Source organism: Delphinus delphis, chromosome 1, assembly GCF_949987515.2.
Source record: "Delphinus delphis chromosome 1, mDelDel1.2, whole genome shotgun sequence".
Taxonomy (NCBI): Eukaryota; Metazoa; Chordata; class Mammalia; order Artiodactyla; family Delphinidae; genus Delphinus; species Delphinus delphis.
The window spans coordinates 7,228,266-7,242,144 of NC_082683.1; the positions used below are offsets into that span (position 1 = coordinate 7,228,266).

At 49.8% G+C, this 13,879-nt stretch overlaps 1 long non-coding RNA gene across 1 annotated transcript; it reads right to left on the reverse strand.

The window, feature by feature from the left end:
• Positions 1-72: 72 nt before the first annotated feature.
• Positions 73-10,050, reverse strand: LOC132437206 (uncharacterized). Its single transcript, XR_009521981.1, has 3 exons — positions 9,962-10,050; positions 9,507-9,589; positions 73-189 (listed from the first exon to the last, which is right to left on the reverse strand). It is a non-coding gene; the product is annotated as an uncharacterized lncRNA (long non-coding RNA).
• Between the last annotated feature and the right edge of the window lie 3,829 nt (positions 10,051-13,879).

Consider the following 13,879-nt stretch of genomic DNA (forward strand, 5'->3'; position numbering starts at 1 on the left):
GGGGTGGAAAGATCAGATCGAAGTTCTGGTCACATTTGTAAAGAGATGGTTCCCGCCGCACCTCAGGCTCCAGGGAGGGACTTGGTGGAGGATGAAGGGCAGCAAGCAGGGTGCCCAGCACCATGTCTAGCAGAGAAGCTCAATTTTCAAGTGCTGGGCTCCACTTGGGTTGTATGTCAGAAAAAAGTTCTGCAGATTAAAAAGAAAAAGTTTTGTAAATCGCTGCTAGCATACTAGCTACCTTACCAACCGTGTGATGCCTGGACCCCTCTGTGCAACAAGAGCTGAAGGACCTAGATGATGACCTCCTTAGAAGGGTCTAAGGGGCGATCAGAGTCAGAAGCCCCCCATTAGAGGATGTTTGAGGGGTCCGGAGTGGCTCCACTGCTGCAAAATGCTTTCTGTGGTAGCAGCTCTGAGGACGTTTTGCCGCAAGGGGTAGAAGTGGGGAAAGCTGCCCTCCGTCCCCGAAGCGTCTGGCAGGTGAGAGCGAGCTGGATCACAGTGAAGGAGGCGAGAGATCCAGGATTTCCGCAGCATCTTCATCCACTGCCAGCCAGATTTCCACGATAATTATTGTGGTGCCCCTAGCATGTGCCAGGCTGTGCTAGGCACTGGGGCTACAATGGTGGGCAGAACAGAGATGCCCCTGCCCCCCAGAGCCTACCTGGAGCAGGAGGGTGGGCTTAGGTAAGTACCCAGTACATAATTACACACCTGAAAGAGCTGTGAGGTCATGGGTCACGGCCCCTTGAGGTTGGAGATGTAACTTTAAGGCAAGATGAGACGTATCACTGTAAGTGGGAGTAAGTGCTTATGCAAAGGCCCTGGGGTGGCTTTCAAGGAATCGAAAGGTTAGTGCGGCAGGAACCCAGGGAGGGAGTGTGCAAGTAGCTCCAGGTGAGCCCAGGAGGAGAGTGAAGCCACCCACAAGGGTACCATGAGGGGCACGTGAGGGATTTCAGATTTCATCCTAAAACCAACGGGAAAGCCAGTGTCGAGTATAAGCAAAGGAGGGACAGGAGCAAATGTGCTTTTTTTAAATGTTTTGGCCGTGCCACGCGGTATGCAGGATCCTAGTTCCCCGGCCAGGGATCGAACCCGTGCCCCCTGCAGTGGGAGCACGGAGTCTTAACCACTGGACCGCCAGGGAAGTCCCAGCAAACGTGCATTTCTAAAAGATGATTTATCAGAACAATGAGTATGGGTAGGAAGAGCACAGGAACGAAACCAGGGCACCATTGGGAGTGGGGAGGGGTGCTGCTACATGGTTCAGGAGAGAGAAAATGGCAGCTGGGATGGGATGGAGGCAGAGCGACACTGTCAGGTTCCAGGGGCAACCCACAGGACTTGGTGATTGGAGATAGGGGCAGAGGAGTGTCCAGGTTGACCCCTGGGTTTTTAGTGAGCACAATTGGCTGGCTGAAGGGGTCCCTCCCGACCTAGGGAAACTAGCGTGGTAGCAGGGGCAGAGCATAGGCTGGGCATTTGCATGGGGTCCTTTGGAGGCAGCTGTGCCCCTGCCTGGAGCTCTCCTCCTCTGACTGCACAGCTTCAGGTCCCACTAAAAGGCCGCCTTGAGAGGCCCGCTCTGAATGGTTTCCCCTCTTCTCTCAATATCGTACGGTTTCTTCCATGAGTGACAAGTGATGGTTGCCCACTGAGATTACTTCCTCGGCTGCCTCTCCCTGCAGAACATAATTTCCATGAAAGCAGAGAACTTGGCTTGGAGTTGAGGCTCATTAGCTGTTGATGCCTGAATGAATAATGAATGAAATGTCCATTAGGCTGCCAGCATGCAGGTATGTCCGGGTCTCGACTCCAAGGAGAGGTGTCGGGAAGGACACACACTTAGGGCTCCCTGAAGCCAGGGGGAGAGTGTCAGATGCTAGGCTTCAGAGCCCCTTTGGAGGGTCTTTCACGGACCTGGAGGGCAGGTAGGACAACAGAGGCCAGGAGACATCCAAAGCCCCTTCCCACCTAGGAAGCCATGACCCTGGAGTAGGTGGGGAGGGCTGCTCACGATGGGGGGAGGTGAAGGCAGAAGGTGGCAGAAGCCACTGTCGAGAAGGGGTCCTGCAGGTGTGGTGACGCTTCAGGCTTGAGAGCCACAAGCTCTGACCCTCCTCTCTGAGCTGAACCAGGATGCTAGAGGGTCCCTGTGAGAGCCAGGCTGCGGGAGGTGCGGGAGAGAAGCCCACCTCTAACCTCGTACTGGGAGTCACTGGGGAATGGGTCTGATTTAGGAGTTTTGTCTTCTTGGATCGTCTGGAGGAAAGTGTCTGCCACCCACACTCAGAGGTGAGGTCTCCTGTGTGGTTTAAGGCTGGGCTGGGGGTCGGGGTAGGCAGAATCTTTTTTTTTTTTTCCATTTTTTAAAAATAAATTTATGTATTTATTTAATTTTGGCTGCTTTGGGTCTTCGTTGCTGCGCGCGGGCTTTCTCTAGTTGCAGCGAGTGGGGGCTACTCTTCGTTGCGGTGCAGGGGCTTCTCATTGCGGTGGCTTCTCTTGCTGTGGAGCACGGGCTCTAAGCGCACGGGCTTAAGTAGTTGTGGTGCGAGGGCTCAGTAGTTGTGGCTCGCATGCTCTAGAGCGCAGGCTCAGTAGTTGTGGCGCACGGGCTTAGTTGCTCCCTGGCATATGGGATCTTCCCGGACCCGGGCTCGAACCTGTGTCCCCTGCATTGGCAGGCGGATTCTTAACCACTGTGACACCAGGGAAGTCCAGGCAGAGTCTTCATGGGGAGGATGCAGATGGGCATTTGCGAATATCTGGCCTGGTGTGACCCCGCCAACCTGCCCTCACCCCAACAAAGGCAAAGGGGCCAGGCTGGATCTGGGGGCCGTAGGGAGGGACCTCACAGGGACAACAGGTCCACCACCCAGCCCGGAGGCCACACCTCAGAGGTGGGGACACGAGCTCTGGCTGTTCCATCCACTACCCCAGGGATGGAACCTCCTACCTCAGGGGCACGAGCAGACCGTGGGCAGCGGCGATGGGCAGAGCTGCTGGCTTTGGACCTGGACAGGACCAGGGATGAAGCTGCAGCTGACTCTGGGGAGATTTGTCCTTCCCCTTCTAAACCAAGTAAGGACAAGTAACCATGCTTAGAGTGGACAGTCTCCCACTGGGCCCAAGCCCTGGGATTTGAAGGGGAAAAATCAAACCGACTGGGATGCTGGGTTTCGGCTCTGCCCTTGCTGCCCAGAAAATCATATGCAATGTCAAAGAAACAGTCCCCTGGGGCAGAAATGGTGACACTTCTACTATATGTTTTTGGGGTTAAACAAAGCAATTTTGTTTTGGTTTGGTTTTTGTTTGGGGGTCTTGTTTGTTTGTTTTTGGCCACATGGTGGGGCACGTGGGATCTTAGTTCCCTGACCAGGTATTGAACCCGTGCCCCCTGCAGTGGAAGTGCAGGAGTCTTAACCACTGGACTGCCAGTGAAGTCCCACAGAAAGCAATTTTGGGTGTGAGTCCCAGGGGGTTTACCTACCCCACTCAGTGCATTAAGTAGCCTAACTACCCAGGGCTAAACGTGCAGGTAAAATTTTGCTGGGGTCCTTTCACTGTTCCCCTCAATTCTGAAGGTGGAAAGAGTTTTCTGGTGGTGATTTTTTTTTTTTTTAACTAAAAGTTGTTCAATTTTTGGAGAACCAAGATCTGAGTCCAAGATTCATGAGCATAGCAGCATCTGCTGTGTTTGGTGTTTTCCTCTACTTAGCTGAATGATTTGCTACTTAGCTTGAATCGCGTGTGGAAATTAGTAACAATACATACGTAGGGGCTTCCTCACTGCCTGTGGCGCCTTAGCTAGCATCGGGCAGCCTGTGTGTCAGGGCACCGCTGCTGGGGCCACTTGGTGCACGTTATAGAATTTCTTTAAACAACCTGAACTCTTCCTTTTAATGCTAGTGGACCTTTCCAAGTTAATCCATCTAAATTATACGTATTAGCACAAGTCCACATAGCATAGCTCTCACCTGCCCACCAGATCGCCAGCACATTCCCCAAGAACTGCTCGTGCTGCCTTCCGGCGAGGAGATGCATGATTTCCCCTTTCAACTTGCTGTAGACATAATGCAGGAAGACTAATTGGTTTAAGGAAAAGTTGGCGGTTTTCTGAAGTTGATTTTATTGCCAGGCCTAGTATGGGGCGGCCATCTATCACTGGTCAAGGCATCTTATGACCTTGAGGCCTCCCTGCAGCTGCTGAGAGGTTTGCTGAGTTGGGCTTTTTTCTAGAGATTTGGTTTTCTGTTTTCAGGGACACTGACAGCTTGTCATGAACTTGCAGCTCCCAAATTCACTGTGGTGGAGCCTGAGGGACGTGGATCTCTATTTTGACCTTATAAATAGCAAAAAGGGTGGGGGAGTTGGATTGAATATTTCACTTGTATTTGGCCCCTTCACTCCACACTGCCAATTCACCAACTGCATTAGCTGATGACCTTATAGAAGGGCTGGTGGAAATGGCCCCAAGTGACCGCAGGCACAACCGAGCAGTGTAGAAAGAGACCAAATCAGCAGGTCCCATTTTCTGCTTCCATGCTGAGTAAGCAGTAACCAGCCCGAAGTTGCTTGTCAGCTGTATTTTTTCCCCACAAAGTCACGAGAATACATGGAATTGGTATGGATTTCCAAAATATTAACCTATTTAAAAACAAAACCTTATTATAGAGTTTTTCTAGTAGTGATATCAGTTCATTCGTTGTGAAGATTGTACCATAATTATGCAAGGTGCTAGCAATAGGGGAAGCTAGATGTGGGGTATACAGAAACTCTCTGTACCATCTTTTCTGTACATCTAAAATTGTTCCAGGGACTTCCCTGGCGGTCCAGCGGGTAAGACTCTCCGTTCCCAATGCAGGGTTCGATCCCTGGTCGGGGAACTAGATCCCACAAGCATGCCACAACTAAGAAGTGCATATGCCACAACTAAAAGATCCCACATGCCGCAATAAAGATCCCACATGCCGCACCTAAGATGTGGCATAGACTAAATTAATTAATCTTTTAAAGTACTTCACTTAAAATATTTTTTTAATTTAAGAGAAATAAAATTGTTCCAAAATAAAAAGTTTATTTTAAAAAATTTATTTACAGAACTTGGGGGAATCCTTGGCCATTACAATAACACTGCTTAATGGGACGGTTGCTTTAGTTATTTTTCTTATGCATTCTTCCCCTAATAAACATCCCTAATCTTTCACTTGGTCCCTAACTCATCAGTAGAAACACACCAGCTAAGTTTTTAAAGGTATCAGCATAGCACTTGATGGCAACTTAAAAGCTTTCAACTTTTAACTAATTCAGACTCAGTTCAAATTTGACCAGAGCCTTTTGCAGGAAACAACCTTAGAGATCATAAGACCCATTTTACAGATGAGGAAACTGAGGCACTGCCTCTCCCCATGATAACACAGAACATCAGCAGGGATCTTATGCATGCTCTGGCTTCCAGATCCTGAACTTGTCAACTTTTTAAATCAGTGGTTTTCAAACTTTTGTGTGCACGGGACTCATTAAAAGTCTGAACCTGAGATCTTGGGAGGGACCCAGGAATCTGCATTTCCAGCAAGTGCCCAAGGGTGTGGTGCTTCAAAGATGTTGCTCATAGTCTGTTACCAGGAGAAGGGATCCTGAGGGCATTTCCAGGAGGCACCACCTGCTCCCCACGGCCCCCAATCTTCCTTCTGATCCCAGGCTGGTGTTTATAACCCACTACCTGATGCAGGGCTCACCAAGACCACCGAAGTGACGCCCACAGGCCTGCTGGAACTGCCCTGCCTTATTAACACATAGCCCTAAAATTTTGAGGCTAACTCACTGATTCTCAACCTTGGCAGGATATTGGAATCCCCTGGAAAACTTTTAAAAATGCTGATGACGGCTCCCACCCCCAAAGATTCTGATGAGCCTATTTATTTATTTATTTATTTTTCTTATTTGATTGCACTGGGTCTTAGTTGCAGCAGGCGGGCTCCTTAGTTGCGGGACATGGGCTCCTTTGTTGTGGCATGCAAACTCTTAGTTGCGGCATGCATGTGGGATCTAGTTCCCTGACCAGGGACTGAACCCCGGGCCCCCTGCATTGGGAGCACAGAGTCTTAGCCACTGGGCCACCAGGGAAGTCCCCTGATGAGCTAACTGAGCTTGGGGGAGAGGGGGTGGAATACAAGGAGACAGATAAACGCAAGAGTTCCAAACAAAGCAGCTTGGGGACCCAGAGGAAGGAGAGATAAACAAGTGCAATAATCTATATGAAGAAGCTTGGCAATAGTAGGTGCTCAATAAAAATCTGATTCCTTCACCTGTTAGATTCTCAGAGGTTGATCTTTATTTAGCGTAGTCCCTATTTGCTCTCCTGCAGTTACCGCAGGACCCAAAACAGGAAACGAACCAAACGTCCATCTACCGTAGAATGGATAAAAAATTACAGCAAACGTGGACATTGACACATGTGGACATTGACACAGCAATGAAATGAGCAGATTTTTGCTATGCAACATGGATGGACTTACAACACAACATTGAATGAAAGAAGATAGACACAAATGCATACATATATAAAAAGTTCAAAGTCAGACAACAATAATCTATAAGGTTAGAATCACAATAGTGGTTATAAAACTAAGCAGGACCCTGTGGGGTCTTCCTGGGGACAGACCCCAGTGTCCCCCTCCGGCCTCTTGTTTATATAAAAGCTTTAGCCTCCTAAGTCTTCTCTGAGTTCCAAAGAGCAGATTTAATCAGAGAAGTGAGAAAATGCGGAAACAAAAGAAAACTGTCAAGCAAGATAAAAAAATAATAGTTTAGCCGTAAAACAAAGTCAAGGACCTTCCGTTCCTCCTCAAGGGCTGTAGATAATATCATGAGCCATGTCCTTTGAGCTGTTTTGCGGATTCTAAGACCCCCACCAGGTGGAAGAAGTTAACTTCTTGCTGACCACAACACGTAGACCCCAGACCAGTTGGAACCAGAAGGGTGATGATGCCGCCTCCCAAAATACCACCCGGTTGCCTTACCACCAACCAATCAGAAGAATGTCCACAAACTGATCAGACGCCCCGCGACCTTCTCCCTCACCTTGCCTTTAAAATCCCTTCCCCAAAAGCCACTGGGGAGTCCGGGTCTTTTGAGCACGAGCTGCCTGTTCTCCTTGCTTGGCCGCATGTTGGGCACCTTGCACTAAACGCTGTACTTTCCTTCACCACAATGCACAATCAGTAGACTGGCTTTCCTGTGCGTCGGGTGAGCAGACGCGAGTTTGGCTTGGTATCAGTTACTCTTATGAGGGATGGGAAGTACCTAGAAGGGGGCCTGGAGGGGTGAGGCTCTGGGTGCTTGTAATGTTCTACTTCTTAAGCTGGATGCCATTGGTGTGGCTTGTGAAAACGTACCAAGCTGTACACAGGATTTCTGTGCTTCCTGTATGATTGATGTTGTGGACTGAACTGTGTGCCCCTAAAATTCATACGTTGAGCCCTAACCCTCGATGTGACTGTATTTGGAGATAGCCCCTTTAAGGAGGTAATTAAGGTTAAATGAAGTCATAAGAATAGAGTCCTAAGCCAATAGGACTGGTGTCCTTTTAAGAAGAGAGAAAGACACCAGGGACGCATGTGCACAGAGGAAAGACCACGTGGGGACACAGCAAGGAGGTGGTCGTCTGCAAGCCAAGGAGAGAGACCTCAGGAGAAAGCAAACCTGCTGACACCTTGATCTTGGATTTCCAGCTTCCAGAAATGTGAGACAATAAATTTCTGTTGTTTAAGCGACCCAGTCAGTGATATTTTGTTATGACAGCAGTAGCAAACTAATACAGATGACATAGTTCAATATAAAGCTGAAAAAGTTAAAAGTTCCCCAGGTTATTCTAACGTAGACACAAGATTGAGGATCACTGCAGTAGCCCAAACGCTGTCAAACTGAGATCCTTTCTTCATAGTCTGGTGCAGAGAACCAGAATATGTCCAAGTTGGGGTAGGGAATGAAGGAACTAGGGGCTTCTCTGCCTCATTTTAAGGACATTATTGGTTCCTAGAATTGGGCTGTGTCTAATAATTGGAAAAACCCTATAGATCACTGAAAGTTTATGAATGTCTATGATAGATACTCTGTCTATACTCTATATACTAGTCTTCTATTTTTAATAATGTCTTGGGCTTCCCTGGTGGCGCAGTGGTTGAGAGTCTGCCTGCCGATGCAGGGGACGCGGGTTCGTGCCCCGGTCCGGGGGGATCCCACATGCCGCGGAGCGGCTGGGTCCGTGAGCCATGGCCGCTGAGCCTGCGCGTCCGGAGCCTGTGCTCCGCAACGGGAGAGGCCACAGCAGTGAGAGGCCCGCGTACTGCAAAAAAAAAAATTTAAAAAAAAATAATGTCTTTATTGAGACATAATTTACATACTATAAAATTCATCATCTTAAAGTGTACAATTCAGTGATTTTTAGTAAATTCACAACATTGTATAAGTATCATCACTATCTAATTAGAGAACATTTTCATCATCCCAAAAAGAAACCCTGTGCCCATCGGCATTCACCCCTCCCCCGTTTAGTCATTAGAGAAATGCAAATCCAAACCACAGCGAGATCTTACTTCACACCTAGGATGGCCGTAGCAAAAAAAGACACACAGTAACAAGTATTGATGAGAATTTGGAGAAACTGGAACCCTCAAACATTTCAATGTTAATCATAGAGTCACCAAATGACCCAGCAAGTCTACTCCTAGAAACATACCCAAGAGAATTGAAAACATATGTGACAAAAAGACTTGTACATGAAATTTCGTAGCAGCTTTATTCACAATAGACAAAACTAGAAACAACTCAAATATCCATTACTAGATGACTGGATAAACGAAATGTGACATATCCCCAAAATGGAATGGTACTTGGCAAAAAGGAACGAACTACTGATACAACCAAAAACAAGAATGAGTATCAAAATCATTATGTGAAGGGAAAGATGCTGGATACAAAGCAATACTACAGTATGAGCCCATTTTTGTAAAATTCTGGGAAATGCAAACTAATCCATAGTGATGATTAAAAACAGAACAGATCAGTGGCTGCCTGAGACTGCAGTGGAGGGAAGGATTGATATGGAGGGGCCCCAGGAATCTTTGGGGGTGATGGGAATGTTCTTCATCCTGACAGAGACAATGTTTCTGGGGTGAATACGTTTGCCAAAACTCAGCCAATGGGACACTGTAAATGGATGTCCTTAGCAGTACATAAATTATATCTTTAAAAAGTTTATTTTTAAAAAAAAGTTTATTTATTTTTTTTAAAAAAAGAAGGGCTTGTAAAAAAACAAACAAACAACTCTTTCAGTGTCTCAGGTAAGTGGTTCCAATTTTTCATGTGGGTGAGATTCATTAAAAGGAGATGGAGGCCTGCAGAAGAATGACTCCCAAAGAAATCTATATCCTAATTCCCGGGACCTGTTAGAGTCAAACAGAGTTGGAAGAAAAGACGAGGAAGCAGATTCTCACCTAGATCCTCCAGAAGCGACACAGCTTCTCAAAACCTTGACTGTAGCCCAGGGAGACCCATGTCGCACATTTTGCCCACAGACCTGTAAGACAACAAATGTGTGTTGTTTGAAGCCACTAAATTTGCTGTAACTTGTTACAGCAACTAGAGGATACTCATACAGAGGCCTCCCTGGTGTCTCTATGGGAATACCCCATGAGAGGCTGCCCTCCCCACACTGGGGGCTGGTTTCTTTTTATCAGTGTGTGTCTCAGGTTGCAAGGGATCATGGGGGATTGATGCTGGGGCAGCCTCAGGGTGAGCAGGAAGTTGAGCCCAGATTCACCCACTGAGAATCCGAGACGGGGCCCCTGTGATTTTTGTCATGTGGCACATGCCGGCCCCCAGCCCCTGTGCCAGCCTCCCCCTGAGGGCCCTGAAGCTTCCGCAACACCTGCCAAGACATTCTTCACACCTGGACCCGCCGCTCGCTCCTTCTCAGCCTGGATGTTCCAACTGAAACATCTCCCCGACACTGCCATCCCGTGCTGCTGAGGACCTTCCATTCCCACTGTCTGGGGCTCAGCTCAGCTCGCAAGCCCCTGGCCTACAATGTGGAAACAGTCTTTCTCCAGAAATTGGCAGAGGTAGGGGCCAAGGAGGGTCGCTGCTGGGTTTATGATCAAGAAATTGGAAGCAGGGGGGGAGGGGGAGGGATAAATTAAGAGGTTAGGGTTAACGTATAGACACTACTGTATATAAAATAGACAACCAACAAGGACCTACTGTATAGCACAGGAAACTATATTTTGTAATAACCTATAAGGGAAGGGACTCTGAAGAAGAGTATATATATGTATATAAAATATATGTAATATATATATTAAATATATATATAACCGAATCGCTGTGCTGTACACCTGAAACTAACACAATATTGTAAATCAACTATACTTCAATAAAAAAAAATTGGAAGTAACATGCATGTCCATCATCGGGGGCTGATCAGATAAATATGGCGCATTTCCATCCACTGGAGTGTCGGGCAGCTCCTAAAAGGAAGGAGAGAGAGAGCTCTGTGCGTGCTGACCTGGAAATCGGACAGAGCCCATGCGTCAGGTATGATCAGGGAGAGGTTAGGTGGGCAAACTCCAGATCCAACCACCTGTCTGCGAATCCTCCACCTTCCACTTCCACTGTGACCTTGGACAAATCACTTGGACCTGTGCCTCCAGTCTCTCATCTGTATAATGGGGATAGCAATCGTTTATTCTATATCCTGTAATACCTACCTCACAGCATTGAAAATGAGATAAGCATACAAAGTGCTTAGCACAGGAGCTGGTGTGTAGGGTGACTTGTTATTCTTCATGAAAAGGAAAGCAGGTTGCAGAGTAACATGTACCATAGATTGCCTTCTTGTATATATCTAAAGGCCTGCACCTCCTTAGGAGTGTATTTAAGAGGCAAAGCAGGAAGCAGAGCCGGCTTCCTGGGTGTGAGACCCATGCAGTGGCTCACAGCCCCATGTGCAGAAAGGCTCCGTGCTCCACTTGGTTTAATGCTCTGCTGTCAGCATCTTGAAATTCTTCATCTTTTTTGAACACAGGGCCCCATAGTTTAATTTTGCACAGGGCCCTGCCATTCTGTAGCCCCTCCTGCCAGGAAGGAACTCATACCAGACTCTCAGCCATGGTGGTCCCTGGGGAAGAGGATTTCTTGTATCCTTCCGTACACTCTGTGTGTTTCCAAGCATTTGTTCTCTTGCAACTTGTACACGTATATCCAAGATAAAATCTAGCCGCCCTGTGGAAACAACGTGGGCTTGTAGTGGGCAGAACTGGGTGAAATTCTGCCTCTACCTGGCTCGCTCACCTTGGATACATTAATTACCCTCCTGAGACTCAGGTCCCTCCTGGAAAAAACTGGGAACCTGCTTTCTACCTCTTCGGGCTGCTATAAGATTGAGTCTGTAGTATAAAGGTGCTTGTTACATAGTTACTGGGTTGGGGATGGGGGGGGCAGGAGAGCAGAAAAACTGACAACACGGCCTGATTTAAATCCCAACTCAGGGAATTCCCTGGTGGTCCAGTGGTTAGGACTCCGTGTTTTCACTGCCAGGACCTGGGTTCAATCCCTGATCGGGGAACTTAGATCCTGCAAGCCGCGCAGCATGGCCGACCTCTGACCCATAACCACCAAGAAAAAAAGTACATAAATTCCAACTCAGCCAACTCCCACGTAAAGTTGGATCCTTTTTGTATCAACCTCAGTTTTGTCATCAATAAAATGGGGGCAGGACAGACTCACAATCCCTTATTGTCAGTTCCAAAGCCCCCAAAACTCTGAAAACGGCAAGTGTTGACGTCTGGTACAAACTCACTTGGCTAAATCTCTGACCTGAACTGAGGTGAGGCTACGATCTGGATTCCCCACCCACCGCCCGCCCCCCTCACGCTTTGCCTGCAAGCCACACATTCTCCTGCAGAATGGCTCATGGGTTTGATAATGGAGGGCTCTCTGGACGCCCCTGTGGCTGTGGGATGGTGAATCTGGACCGCCCCCCCCCCGCCCCCGCCGCCGCCAGAGCTAGGGTGAGGCTTAGACACCTCGCAGTGGGTCAGAAGCCGCGCAGTGCTAGGGGCATGGGCTTGACCCACGAGGAAGGTTGGTTGGTGTTGTTACTTGGTCACCAGGTGAATTTGGGCTCAAATCTCCTCTCTGCCTCTTAGCAACCGGGTGGGCTTGGGCAACGTGTACAAGGTCTCTGGGTCTCCTAACGTGTGGGCGTTGTTGCCGCATCACGGTGTTTCATCGCGGTAGGCAGGAGCCCGGGGGGACCAGGGAGGAGCAGACACTCCGTCAAGGCGGCCACATTTGTTCGCTTGTTCATTGGGTGCTGAGCGCCCTAGAAGGTCAGGCAGGCAAGCGGGGGCTGCAGAGGGGGCACCTCGGGGCCTCTGCCTTCAGCGGGGCCCACGCCAGGGAGAGGTTTGAGGAGAGGGCTGCTCCGCTAACTCCCAGGAGGGGAGAGGTGAGGAGGGGCTCCGCCTCCTGTCCTGCACTGAGAAGACCCCACACGGCCCACTCTGGAACCTGGCGACAGCTGCTCAGGAGACCCCGAAAACCCAGGGGCGGGACTTCATTGCATGCACTGGTCCTGCCTGTGCAGCGAGGGACTGGACTATGGCTCTTGGAGAGAGGGGTGGGGACGGGCTTGTTCATGGCTCCGCGATGCCTGGGACCCAAAGGGGGCGGGGGACACTCAGGGCTGGCTTCCCTGTGTTCTTAGCTTCAAGTCCCTGCAGGCCCACCCCCTTCGGCCCTGCCTCCCTCCCCCTGCCCCGTCCCTGGCTCCCTGGCTCTCCACCCACCCTCCACCTCAGTACCACCCTTAGGCCCAGACAAGGGGGTACAGGGACTGCAGGCCCCATGCCTCAGGGGTGCCCCAAACTTTGGATCCCCTTCCTCAAAGAGCATCTTCCTGGGTGTCCGGGACCCACAGGGGCCAGAATTGTCATTCAGGTGGGACACTTAACCCCTCAGACGCTTCGAGGAGCTCAGGTCTTCACACCTATGCAGTCAGCCCGGGAGGGAGCCTGGCAAAGGGTGGCTCCCACCGGCCAGCGGGGCATCGCTTCGGGAGGTTGCACGAGATTGGGCTGCAAGGATGGTGAGGCCACGCTGATTCTGGATTCCTCAGAATTGTCTATACAGACAGGAGCCGCGTAAACACCTGCTGGGGTCCCTGCACACCAGGGGGCAGGCCTGCTCCAGTGCCGTGATTTTTCTGCAGCTCCTGGAGTATCTCAGGCCCCTCCCACCTCCAGGCCTCCACCCGCAGACACGTGGTACTTCCTGCCTGGACGACTCTCTCCGCACTCTTCCTAGAGGTCTCTGCTCAGACATCACCTCCTCAGAGGGGTCTTCCCTGACCATTCCCGTTATTCCCACCCATTTTTATTTCCTTTGTGAGACTGTGTGTCATGGGCAGGAGCTGGATGGACCCAGGCCCTTGGGTGACTCCCGTTCTGGTGGCTCATGGGGCCCCATCTGTCCTGGTCAGGACCCCCGATTCAGCCCCGAGCACTGCTTGGGATCTATCTGGCTTGTTCCCAACCTGGTGAGCTCTCTGCTGCCTCTGGGTCTCCCTCACCCTTTCTGCCCAGCTCTCAGTCCTGCAGCTTTTCCTTCCAGTGCCACGTCCTCCAGGAAGCCTTCAAACCTTCCCGTAGCCCCTGGGACTTTCTTCTGGCAGCCAAGCCTGCGGCTCACCTGTGAGGCTGGAGCAGCTCGATTTCCTCACACCCGTCCCCCACCCCCACCCCCGCAGGGTCGGCTTGGCTCACAGGAGGCTCCTCTTTCGAGAGATGTTGGTGGAAGGAATAAATGA